The sequence below is a fragment of the Tachyglossus aculeatus genome, chromosome 12, assembly GCF_015852505.1.
Source record: "Tachyglossus aculeatus isolate mTacAcu1 chromosome 12, mTacAcu1.pri, whole genome shotgun sequence".
Taxonomy (NCBI): domain Eukaryota; kingdom Metazoa; phylum Chordata; class Mammalia; order Monotremata; family Tachyglossidae; genus Tachyglossus; species Tachyglossus aculeatus.
Window position 1 is genome coordinate 22,415,506 of NC_052077.1, and position 13,916 is coordinate 22,429,421.

Sequence of the window (13,916 nt, forward strand, 5' to 3'; positions counted from 1 at the left end):
GCTTGTCAATAAATATCAATTAAATGATTGAAGGAGCTACAGCTATTACCACTGTTGTGGATCAGCAGTGCTCCAGCTTGGGGGAACTACACTGCCCTGTTTTGGGGTTTTGTTTTTTTTTAGGGGGAGTTCATTTTGTTTCCTGTTATTTGTTAAGCACGAACAATATGGCAGGCATAGTAAGTGCTGGGGTGGATACCACCTAATCAGGTTGAACCCAATCCATGTCCCACATGGGACTTCACAGTCTTAATTCGTGTTTTACAGATGAGGGAACTGAGGCACAGAGAAGTGAAGGGAGTTGCTGAAGGTCACACAGCAGACAAGTGGCAGAACCCAGGTCTTTCTGACTCCCAGGACTGTGCCTGGACCCCTACAGTGCCCTTCTTGTCCATGGACATGGGGACTGGCAGATGAGAGTAACAGAGATTCCCAGAGTGGCCATCCCAAAACAGACATGTTACCTGTGTCCCTGGGTGGACTCTCGGGTCCCTAGCCACACTAGATGCTCTTGTATCTGCCACAGTTACCAGACCCTGACCTATTCCCTTTCACTGTAATTGCCCAGGGTCTCAGTAGTAATAATGATTCATTCATTCAATCGTATTTATTGAGCGCTTACTGTGTGCAGAGCACTGTACTAAGTGCTTGGGAAATACAAGTTGGCAACATATAGAGACGGTCCCTATGCAACAGCGGGCTTACAGTCTAGAAGGGGGAGGCAGACAAAAAAACAAAACATAATAACAAAATAAAATAAATAGAATAGTAAATATGTGCAAGTAAAATAGAGTAATAAATATGTAAAAACATATATACAGGTGCTGTGGGGAGGGGAAGGAGGCAAGGCAGGATGAGGAGGGGGAGGAGGGGGAGAAGAAGGAGGGGGCTAATGATGATAATGACATTTATAATAATAATAATGATGGCATTTATTAAGCACTTACTATGTGCAAAGCAAGTGCTTACAATGTGCCAGGCACTATACTAAGCTCTGGTCTGAAAATGAGCAAATTGGGTTGGACACAGTGCCTGTCCCACATGGGGATTATGGTCTTAATACCCATTTTACAGATGAGGTCACAGTGGCTCATAGAAGTGAAGAGACTTGCTCAAATTCACAAGCAGGTATGAGGTGAAGCTGTAATTAGAACCCAGATCCTTCTGACCCCCAGGTCTGTGCTCTATCTGCTAGAACATGCTGCTTCAGTTAGCCCATTTGTCCTTCCCGACAGATTAGGAGACAAGATAATTATTTCTGAATGTTTGGGGGATTTCTGTCCTCATTGGCTACAGCTCAAACAGTGTGTTCACATGTTTCTTGGGTCATGGGTGCCTAGAGCTAGGCTAGAGCAGAGTAACTGAGCTTCTGGGCAATCTGTTGAATGATTCATGGAGCATCTTTCACTCTGGCTTCAAAGAAAACATTTCACTTTTTGCCAATAGAAGGTGTTTTCTGAAAACATGGGCACTGAACAGAATGGGTGATTGCAAAGTGGATAAATGGCAGGGCATATATAATAGAGAAAATCTTCCTTCCTCTACAATAACTTCAAAGCAGTTTCTATTTATAAAGCACTTTTTATTCAGATGGATCTCAAACAACTGTAGACTATAACTGATACAACTTAGAGTCCAAGGACAAGGCTTGGCACCCTGGGATGAGGATGTTTAATAAGTAGATTTTGACTGAACTGTTTTTACACACTGAATCAGATTACTCCCAGCCCCTGAGTACCTCCCAGGTAGTAAATTGGGGACATCAACACTTGCATGCCATTCAGAGAAAGATTAGGACACTACACCAGGAATGCATTAAATGGTCCTCAAGTGACTTATGGATGTTAACCTACACTCCTAATTTATTCTCAGGAATGGATTAGGGCCCTGGGAAAAGTACAGTCCTCTTTCAAGGAAGAGTCTGAGTTACCTGAGTTTATGGATAATCATCTTGGAGGGACGATAGTTTAAGGGAATTTGGTTGACAACCTTCCTGCTCATGGGGGTTTTCCTATGCTCTCCACAAACCGAAGTCAGCAGGGGGCATGCCCAAGACATTCCCACCCAATCATTCCTGAAAACACCCAGTATATATGTATATTTATATTATATAACTATATTATGTATATATATTTAAGTGCTTACTATGCACCAGGCACTGTACTAAGCACTGGGGTAGATAAAAGATTGGACCCAGTCCCTGTCCCACATTCGGCTCACAGTCTTAATCCCTATTTTACAGATGAGGTAACTGAGGTATAGAGAATTAAAGTGATTTGCCCAAGGTCACACCACAGATACGTGTCAGAGCCAGGATAAGAACCCAGATCCTTCTGGCTCCCGGGCTAGTGCTCTATCCACTAGGCCACTCTACTGAAGGAGAAAAATTAATAAATGGTAAATGCAGTCTACCGACAATTTTAATCTTAGAATGAGTGGATCTCACAATTGCTCCATTTCAAAAGACCTAAACAGAACACCTGCCTGGAGTTGCAAGGCTGCCCTGCCACTCTCTCTGACAGGTGTCCTTGTACAGCTGGCTCTTGCACTTACTGAATGAAGCTGGCCCTGACCCTCTCCTACTCCCTACTCCAATTCCCTGCAACTCTCCGCCAGGCTGAATCTCAGAAACCCCAGGATCCTTTCCCGGGAACACAACCTCAGTTCAACAGGCACAGACAAATGTGCTGCAGAGAAATTGGCTCTTGTAGATTGCAGAACTATCCATCAGCAAACATTTCTTTCACATTACAGTGGAGCAGAGGGAGAGGTGGAGAAACGCCGTACAAAAACACACATACATACACATGCACACACACACCACAGACATACTTAAAGAATTATGTAATAAAGAGAAATAAACACATCAGCAGAAGATGCCTTCACAACTCCCTTGTCCTGCGTTGTGGCTTTAGTCTTTCTGAAGTCTGGGGTTCAAATTCATCCCTCAGAAACTGCTGAACTGGGTGGCCCAGCTTGGCTGCTAACATCATAAAATCCATCTAAGATGACAGCTCAAATAGAACAGACTATTAAAATAATCCCCACCACCCCAGTTCTCATCATTTTTTTTTTTTGACACAACTCTATTTCATCAATTCCTTCAGCCCTTCTGCCAACCCAGTGGTCAGAGCACTGCTCAGAGAATCTGGAGACCTGGGTTCTAGTCAAAGCTATGCCATGTGCTGGGAAGGCATCTGGCCAGAGAACCAACTAGGGCATCCATGGCAGCTTTCCAGGACACAGTGCCATGGGCCAGCTTGGGCATTATGCTGTGGTCACTTCAGCCTGAACATAAAAAAACCGCCTTGTGCACTCCTCGCTGTGCTGCACTCCCTTGCTGCTCTCTGGGTCCCCAAGGTGAAATGACAGGCCAGGACCAGAGAGTGTTGCACAAACCACTAACACAAAAATCAATTCCTTCAAGTGGGGTCTCCATCCCTTAAGAACTGAGGTTCATCCACTGTCCTGGAGGAAGACTCCATCATCAAATGGGTTACTTCTTTGCAGCCTACAGTTCTAGTAACTTGTACTTATGTATGTGTTCTTTCGCTTTTCTCTTCCCCAGTACTTATTACAGTACTTGGCACTAAGTAAACGCTTAAATTCAATTGTATTATATCATTATGTTTCTGTCCTTTTGTGAGCCCCATGTTGGACATATGTAGGCCACAAGCCCCATGTGGGACAGGGACGGTGTCGCACTTGATTATCTTGCATCTACCCCAGCGCTTAGTACAGTGCTTGGCACAGTCAGAACACACCAAGTACCACAGTTATTACTAGTATTCTGTTCCATACTCGTATGTATATTTTTTGGTCTTTGCCTGTCACTTGTATGTCTGTGAGTTGTTTGCATTTCATAACTTAAATTGAAATCTGGATCAGAGCAGGAGCCAATATTTTCTTCCCTTTCATCTCCCCATATTACTTATCCTGGTGTTCAATAAATACTGTTGATTTACTGTTTCTGGAGTGAGAAGGAAAGTTTCTGTCTCTCACCCATTATTGGCAGGCCATAGATAATGAAGCTGGGTCTCTCTCAGATCTTCATCTCACTACAGTAATTCATGACCTGGCCAGTTTGGGACAGAATCCAACCAGTGTATAAGAAAACCCACCAACTCCCCCTGGGGCTATGCTGCTTGGAGACCAGTCCTTTAGACTTATAAACTATGACATAGTCCACTTTGTGTTAGCCTCATGAGTGTGCCCTGATGTCACATTACTAGGCAACAAGAAATAACTCAAGACATCTATTAAGAAGGAAATGTTTTCTCCCAGACGAGATCATTACTGAACGGTTTGGATGTTCAAGAGCAGGCCTCTTACAAGTGGATGATTTACTGTCTCAGGCCCTGGTGAATGCCCTTACCCGGCACCCACCCGCCACCTCTTTTTAATCATTTGAGACAGGATTATGTTTCGAGGTAGAAATAATTTTAACCGCATGGTGAGTGTATCAAAAGTAATCACTAGGCGTCGGCTGGCAAATAAAAAGCCGTCTCTGTGGAAGCCTTGAAACTATGAGACACAGTATGTGATCTGCAATACAAGCTCCAGTTTGGTGTCTGTCAGTGTTAGAGCACTGAAGAGGGTTTGGAACAGATGGAGACAATTCACAGCAACACACCACCACCAACAAAACTGTCTAGGTTTGGTTGTAGAAGCAAAATATTCTTTCTACAAAATTCAACTACTTTTTTTTCTCCTTGCTACAGCATTTAGCCGGCTCACTGCTGAGGCTGGGAGTCGAATCTTAGAGGGTAGAGCCTCTCCCACCTTCCCTCCGATGTTGTCACTTGTGGGGGAACAAGCTTTCTGATCAAGGTCACTCACGAGTCACTCAGCATTCTAAGACTCTTTACTTCCCGAGCAAGAACAGTTCTGCCTCACTTCTTGCACTGGCTGCCAGCTCATCATCATTGCACTCAGTTACATGGATGGCTAGGTTTCAGCTTTCTGATGCCTATCTTACTTTCCCTGCATGATTGAATGCGAGGGAGGTTTCCACTTCATCTTACTAAAGGACTTTTGAAAACCAAAGGCGAGACTCTCAGTCCAAATAACTGGGAATTCTCTTAAAGAGCAGCTTTTAGGTGAGCACACGGGCTGTACATTCATTAATTCACTAAACCTCAGAACTCTTCCATGTGCTTTTATCTCCACTTTACAGCCAAAGTGTGTAGCTCGATCATTACGGGAAATAGCCTGGCCTAGTGGAAAGAGCATGGGCAAGAGAGTCAGAGGACCTGTGTTCTCATCCCGGCCCCACCACTTGCCTGCTGTGTGACCTTGGGCAAGTCATTTCACCTTTCTGTGCCCCAATTTCCTCATTTGTAAAATGGGGATTCAATACCTGTTCTCCTTCCTCCTCGGTCTGTGAGCCCGATGTGGGGACAGGGAACTGTGTGTGACCTGATCAACTGGTATCTACCCCAGCGCTTAGAACAGTGCTTGACACATAGTAAGAGCTTAATAATACCACTAAAAAGATGTCAGGAGCATTAATGGAGTTAGAGATTGAACACACCCTTCTTAGTTGGCCCATTGAGTCACATTCCTCTCGCAAAAGCCAAGTTTCAGCCTCTTCCCAGTTGTCACCGTTTTCCTGCTGACAGATGGAAACTCCTTCAGCAATAACTAGCTGAGAGTGCTCTGCCAGGGGCTGAATTGTGGAGGCGAATTCATGAGGCTGGAGATTCTTGGGAGTTTCCCAGAGGCCAGTGAGCTGCACCATTAGGCAGGGAGAGGGGGGAGCACCCCCCAACCCCAGAACCTCTGAATGGATTCACCCCGGAGCCATCACAGCTCATCACCTCCAATATGAGCTAGGTGATAGATTGGCTGTTGGCTCCATAAGCAAGAGCCAACGGTGATTTTTATCTCCTTTCAAGGCGCCAGGGAACAATCATCAGAAAACCACCTAGTAAATCTTTGCAAAATAAACTTTCCGAGATAGAATCAGGTAAACTTCTAAACTGGTTCCTCAAAATCCAGCTTCTTGAAGCCAAATTTCCTAAGCCAATTTTGTTTTCCCTGAAGTAAGCTAGGCATGTTCTAGTGTCTTCTCGGGTGCTCTGAGGCACCTCCGGAGTGCTGCTTTATGCAAACCACAGCACGGACCAACCCACTTCTCTGGGATTAGAAATGAGTGGCAGTACATGCTTTCAAGGTACACTAAATGAGAAATGTGCAATTTAGGCAGAACATTCACATATTTGAATGAAGGACTGAAACTGTTGAAGCTGCAGCTGTTGACAGGAAATTGATGTTCCAGTTGCTATTTACCTAGCAGAAATTAGTTCTCTGAGATCGGCTTTACTAAATGGTATGGGGAAAAAAAGTAAGCAGGCCAATTCTCTTGAGAGGGTACAAAAGCTGCTTCTCAAACCCAGGAGTCAAACAAGAGGCTTCCTCGGGTCATTTTAATTCCCTCAGTAATATCCCACTCAAATGAACAGGGCTTCCAGTTGCAGGCTCAGTTAGTGGGCATTTGTTAGTTAAGCTTGTTTAATCCTCATCCTGGTCCCATAGCAGTGAGCATTGAAGTCAGAGAGCTTAAGAACAAGTGGGCATCTGCCCAGTGCTCTCTGGAGGCACACAACCAAAAGGACCACCATTTCCTTGCTCAATCTCAGAGCTCTGGAATCAGCAGAGTCCATCTTGAGCAAGCAGGATTTAGCACAGTGATTTGCACACCATAGTCAGGGGAGAGAAGGAGGAGGGAGAGAGGGTTGTGAAACTAGCTCCAGGGAGGCAATAACTGGGGCTCTCTATAAAACTGGATTGACAGAAGGACCTGGTCCCTTGAGGGCAATGGAAAAGCTTACTAGTTGGTACATCATGCCTGCCCCCTTCACCCCACTGCTACAGCCACACAGAAGCCGCTGGATCCCAACTCACCCAGTGGGTGACCACCAACTCTGAACACACATGCCATTTGCGTGCACACACATAAGCCAGCTAATAAACTCTATGGAAAACAAGATTTGCTGTATACCTTAGAAGAACATTATCTTCTGGGCTTCCCCGGAAGCAAAAACTCTAATATGTTGTCTAGCGGTATGTTCTTTGTTGATGAGGTGTACGAGACCAATCTGTTACTGCTATTAAACAAAATGCCAGTGGGAAACACTATACTTCTTTTACAACTGATACATGTATACACACACACACACACACACAATTTTGGGGGGGAAGAAAATATGCTTACTGGGGGTTTGCTTTGACAGACGTCTATGTTTCTCAAAAAAATAAAGAGGACTAACAAAAAACTCTAGAGAGTGCGTGACATAACACTGAATACAAAAGACTACGCTATAGGAATATATTCCTACGCCGAATTTGCTGCTGGGCCCTCTGAAATGGTAGGCAGAGATTGTGTCTAACAATTCCATTGTACTCTCCCAGTGCTTAGTACAATGTATTGCACACAGTAAGCACTCTAAATACCACTTATTGATCGAGCAATTGATTGAGGGATTGTCATTTCAATATCCCATCACCTCTTTGTCTCTGCTTGGGCCACTCTGTGATGTTCTCCCAATAAGTTCCACTGTGCCTTTCCACAATAAGGAAAGGTTTGAGAAAAAACACCCTAATTTTGAAGTCCCTCTGTCCTCTTTCCCCTTCACCCATTCTGACTCACTCCTCCCCATATTCTCCATTTCTTCCTCCACTACCCACTCTCTTACTTGCCTACTCACTGCCCCTCACATTCACTCTCTTCCTCTTCCCCTGTACACACTCTCATTCAGAAGAGCACCCATTATAAAATATTCTCTTTTCTAGTGTGTGGTTCAGATCCCAACATTGTCTTTTCTCCCCTGAAAGCTTTCCCTCTTTTCACGCCATTAAACCAAGTCATGATAACTCAGACTTCTTTACAAATTCCCAAATAATAATGACGGCATTTGCTAAGCGCTTACTATGTGCCAAGTACTGCTCTAAGCACTGGGGTAGATACAAAGTAATCAAGTTGTCTCACGTGGGGCTCACAGTCTTCATTCCCATTTTACAGAAGAGGTAACAGGCTCAGAGAAGAGAAGTGACTTGCCCAAAGTCACACAGCTGACAAGTGGCAGAGCCGGGATTAGAACCCATGACCTCTAACTCCCAAGCCCATGCTCTTTCCACTGAGCCAGAAGGACTTCACTATTGTATCCCTTTACCATAAAGGTGCACACACAAGAGCTGCTGTAGCTCAGGGCCTATTTCTCAGAGAGTCGCCCAAGCCCAAAGAAAATTCTTTAACCCAAATGAAACTAAACCAATGCTCATTTCTAAGTGAAAAATCCCAGCCCCATATGCTTGTTAATGGCATAGCGTTACCTTTCTCCTTTATCATCCAAAACAAATTCAAACCAGCAAATCCATAATTTGTCCAAATGTTTCAAGCTTTACTTAAAATCCTTCACAATTAGGAATTTTCAGCCATCTGATGAGGAATCCCTGACTGACCCCAATCTTCCCCAAGGACTCAGGAGCCTGTCCAGCTGGCTGCCAGGAATGTCGGTGGCTCTGTCCTGCTCCCCTCGGCAATGAACCAGCCCGGTTTCTGGGATTGATGATACATGGAGTCCCGGGTTGTCAGCAGAATAGGAAAGGGCTGGGGGCTGGAGTGCTCTTTGTCAATTTTTTTTAATGACATTTATTAAGTACTTGCTATGTGTCAGGTCCTGTACTAAACGCTGAAGTAGATACAAGCTAATCAGGTTGGACACGGTCCATGTCCTACATGGGGCTCACAGTCTAAATCCCCATTTTACAGATGAGGTAACTGAGGCCCAGAGAAATGAAATGACTTGTCCGAGGTCACACAACAGATAAGTGGTGGAGCCGGGATTAGAACATAGGTCCTTCTGACTACCAGACTCGCTGCTTCTATTGGGAGAGCAGACAGACCCTGAAGGATCTCAAGGAGAGCTTTGGGGTAGAATTGGTGGAATTTGGATCCAGTGGCATTATACTTAACTGCATGGCAACAGTCTCCATCCATCATGATGGGGCCCATGGGTTGTATTTGTCTAGGGTGGATTTGAGTCACATGAGGAATCGCCCAAGGAAAAATAATTTCAAAATGTGACTGGCCACTTTGGCCTTCTCTTAGTGACCTTGGAAAAGACAGTTTTGACTTGTTAAATTTAGGTCATTGTGGCTCAGTCACAATTACCAGTACCAAAGCACAAGCCTCATGCCTTCCCTCTCCATTAGTTACCATTGGGGATTGTTCAACAAAGACATTTATTTCCATTTGTTTTTTCCAGAGCATGAATTCCCCCATGCTCTCCCTTCATGAAAGTTCTCCCAATTTAACATATTTAAACTATTTGCTTTTCCTGCAAGATCTCTTTGAGCACAGTTTAAGAGGATAGGCAATAGGAATAGCAAAGAAAAGAGTTGGGGGTGATGACGATTGAAGTTATGAAGATAGGAAAGGATATTAAGCAAACAGCAGTGGACAGCTGCAAACAAACTAAATATCTACCATTTGTGTAGTAGTAATAATAATAATAATAATAATGGTATTGGTTAAGCTTTTACTATATGTCAAGAACTGTACTAAGCGCTAGGGGAAGAGCTTGTTTTGGGCAGGGAATGTAACTGTTTATTGTACTATTGTACACTCCCAAGTGCTTAATACAATGCTCGGCACACAGTAAATGTTCCATAAATAATGATGGCATTTGTTAAGTGCTTACTATGCGTAAAGCACTGTTCTAAGCACTGGGGGGATACAAGGTGATCAGGTTGTTCCACGTGGGACTCACAGTCTTAATCCCCATTTTACAGATGAGGTAACAGGCACAGAGAAGTGACTTGCCCAAAGTCACACAGCTGACAAGTTCCAGAGACAGGATTAGAACCCACGACCTCTGACTCCCAAACCCGGGCTCTTTCCACTGAGCCACGCCACTTCTCTTGTACAATTAAATGAATGAATTCATTCAAAATAATCAGGTCAAACACAGTCCCTGTCCCACATGGGGTTTGCAGTCTAAGTAGAAGGGAGATCAGGGATCTAATCCCCATTTTGCAGATGGGAGAACTAAGGCAAAGAGAAACTAAGAGACATGCCCAAGATCTCACAGCAAACAGTAGCAGAGCTGGCCCAGGTCCTCTGACTCCCAGCTCATGCTTTTTCCAAGAAGCCATGCTGCTTCACACATTTTTCTGGCCATAAACACATAGTTCCGTGTAAAAGCCGAAGATAATGACATTCTGGACACAAAATGACAATTTCCCTGTGGCATTTCTGATGAGAAGAAGTGTGGCTCAGTGGAAAGAGCCCGGGCTTGGGAGTCAGAGGTCATGGGTTCGAATTCCAACTCCACCACTTGCCACCTGTGTGACCTTGCGCAAGCCACTTAACTTCTCTGTGCCTCAGTTACCTCATCCAGAAAATGGGGATTAAGACTGTGAGCCCCACGTGGGACAACCTGATCAACTTGTATCCCCCCAGCACTTAGAACAGTGCTTTGCACATAGTAAGCACTTAACAAATATCATTATTATTATTATTATTACAGGAACACTTCTCCTGTTAGCCAGGTATCATACCCACTAAAATGCCTTAGGAGGATGTGAGTAGCCCCACAGATAAGAGACAAATAGAATGGAGTGATTCTATTCACATCCATTTGTCTTGGTTTCTTAAAAACTTATTTTCCTTAAAATCTTTTTACTTGCTTATTGAAGCAGTGGTCTGAGATTTTACATTTTACTGCTTCTGTAGACAACGGAGGAGGTTAACACAGTGTAGTGGGAAGGTCAAACTTGTTTCAGAATGTGTATAGAAACAAGGGCGCTATTTCTTCCCTGCTGTTATTTTTTTTTTTATCTGATTTCTGGCACAGATTGATTGTTTCAAGATAGCTCCATTACATCCTCCAAACAATGGTCAAGCGTGTCCTTTCTAAAACAGAAAAACATTGTCCAAATCACCATGGCAAGGCCTCTATGTGAGCTCTGCAGTGGAATGCCTTTGTCACATGCTGCTACTGCAGTCTGTAAGGAGAGTCAATTATTCTCTGCTTTCTCACTACAGATGTAATCAGGTAATCATAACAATTTAGGAAAGGTGGTCAGGAAAATATGAAAGTATATCTAACAAGCACCCATTTCTACCGCACGAGAGCCAAAAGCATCCTTTCTTTGCACAAACAGAAACTTCCTGCAAGGTGAAAATAGGTTAATATCTGTTTATTTCATGCCACTGAATTTTTCAACCTTCTGAGAATTAGGAAGAGTAAAATAATTGGCAGATATCTTAAGAAAGCATCATGTCCTCCTTTTTAACCTGTGTGACAACCTCGGACGTATAATAAAGACCATGTCCTGATTTCTGTTTTAAACCAGCAATTCACATCGTGAGCACCAAATATTTTGAATTGATCGTGTATTTTTTAAATCTTTTCCAAAACTTTTCTTTTGTCATTCTGTAAAAGGTTATTACTGTATATTGAAAATTTCACAATAAAGTTTTGCCAATTTCTCAGTATCTTGGCTGATGGAACAGAGTCAGGTTCCCAGTCTTGGCCCAGGAAACCACACATGGTGAGTCCGTGAAAAGGATCCCAAAGAAACCAGCCCCAATAACATTTTCAGTCCCAACCTACATTGCAAGGTCTTGACTCTCCTCAGACCCTCTCCAAGAATTAAGAAAGCTCCTTCCCAGCCAGGAGAATAGTAATAATAGTTGTGGTAGTTGTTAAGCACATATTATGTGCCAGGCCCTGTACTAAATGCTGGGGGTAGATACAAGTAAATCGAGTTTTGGACACACTATCTATCTCATATAGGGCTTACAGTCTTAATCCCCATTTTACAAATGAGGGAACTGAGAACCCGAGAAGTGAAGAGCCTTCCCTAAGGCCAGACAAGTGGAAGAGCCAGAAATAAAACAGAGGATCCTTCTGATTCTCCCTCTCAGAATCACACCTGGAGAGTTTCCAGTTCTCTACCAGTCTTGGCTATGGGAGGGAGAGTCGAGCAGAGACATATCCATTCCATTTCTAGCTTGCGCAGCGGCTAGTGAGTAGAAGGCAATCTGCTACAAGTCAAAACTCACCTGTGCTGGGCAGCAGCGGCATGGAAGAGAGTCCAGAGTGGAGGCTCAAGTTTACCTAAATACCATAATTATTATTATTATGGAGCAGGAGGAGCATTTTTATCAAGAAAGCTCTATGGATATACTACCAAAACGATTGCAGATGGAGGTGGGGCATTCTAGGAGAGATGAATCCATGGGTCGGAGATGACTTGACAGCATAAGACAAGACCTTCTGACTCTGAGACCTGTGCTCAAGGAGGGCATGCTCAGAGTTGGGGGCTTCAGTCAGGCCCCCACTCACATTCCATGAAGAAGGGGCTCCAGCCCACTTTGCATAGCTGTGTTCTAAAAGAGCAGCAGAACCAAAGGGTTCAGAGAAGGGAAGGATGAGAGAAAACGTGCTAGTGAGGGCACCCTTCTTGGGATTGCTTGGGGGCCCAGATTTAAAACTTCTACCAAAGGAATGTTAAATTAAATACAAAGATTTTTTTAAGAATCTTATATTATGCATCAGTGTCAAATCACTTTCCAGTAAAATCAGCTGGTAAGTTTTACCTTAATCGGAAGCAGTGTGGCTAAGTGGCAAGAGCCTGGGCTTGGGAGTCAGAGATCATGGATTCTAATCCCAACTCCATCACTTGACAACTGTGTGACTTTGGGTAAGTCATTTCACTTCCCTGGGCCACAGTTACCTCTTCTGTAAATGGGGATTAAAACTGTGAGCCCCACGTGGGATCATCTGATAACCTTGTATCTAACCCAGCACTTAGAACAGTGCTTGGCACATAGTAAGCACTTAACAAATGCCATCAAAATTGTTATTATTATTATTATGCACTTACTGTGTGCAGAGCACCGTACTAAATGCTTAGGAGAGCTTAATATAACAGAGTTGGTAGACATGTTCTCTACTCACAAGGAGTTTACAGCCTAGAGGGGAAGACAGACATTAATATAATTGAATAACAGATCTGTACATAAGTGAATGGGGCTGAGAGAGGGATGGATAAAGGTGCAAATCCTAGTACAGGGGTGATGCAGAAGAGAGAGAGGATTGGGAAAATGTGGGTCTAGTCAGGGAAGGCCTCTTGGAGATGTGATTCTAAAAAGGCTTTGAAGGTAAAGGTATCATATATGGAGGTGGTTCCAGGACAAAGGCAGGATAAGGAGAAGCTTTCGGCAGTAAGATAGACAAGACCAAGGTACAGTGAATAGGTTTGTTAGAGGAGTGAAGTGAGTGTTCTGGGCTGCAGTGGGAAATCAGTGAGGTAAGATAGGAGGAGGCAAGGTGACTGAACGTTTTAAAGCCAGTGGTAAGGAGTTTGTTTAATGCACAAGTGGCAAAAAAACCTTCTGTTTTTGCCACTGTCCACCCTCTGCATGACAGCCAAATGAACAGTGAAATAATCAACAGAAGGGGAGAGGAGGAGGAGGAGGAAAAGTAAAGACTCGGTTATTCCACAAACTACTTGTTCTGTTGAGCCCGTTGTTGAGTAGGGACTCTCTCTATGTGTTGCCGAATTGTACTTTCCAAGTGCTTAGTACAGTGCTCTGCACACAGTAAGTGCTCAATAAATACGATTTAATGAATGAATGGTCATTTAATCCCGAGTAATTGAGAATTTTCTGTAGTTGAGTGGCCTGGTTCCAAGTTTTCTGACATTCACTGAAGTCCCTGATAGGAAAATTAGAGCCAGCCCTGGCTGATCCATTGGATTCCCTCCAGCTAATCTATTTCCCCACAGATTCTAACCACGACTGGGTCAGAATTCTTCCTTGTTTTAATTGTCCAGGCCTGGGCCGGCCAGGGAGCCCAATGGAAGTATGTCTCTTTGGCCGCCAAGGAGAACTTAAAAGCTAT

The 13,916-nt window shown here is 43.8% G+C and overlaps 1 non-coding gene across 1 annotated transcript; it reads left to right on the top strand.

Annotated features, from left to right (window-relative positions):
* The first annotated feature begins 11,925 nt into the window (after positions 1-11,925).
* LOC119936030 lies at positions 11,926-12,063 on the top strand. The gene has a single exon (XR_005453625.1). It is a non-coding gene; the product is annotated as a small nucleolar RNA SNORA7 (small nucleolar RNA).
* The last annotated feature ends 1,853 nt before the right edge of the window (positions 12,064-13,916 follow it).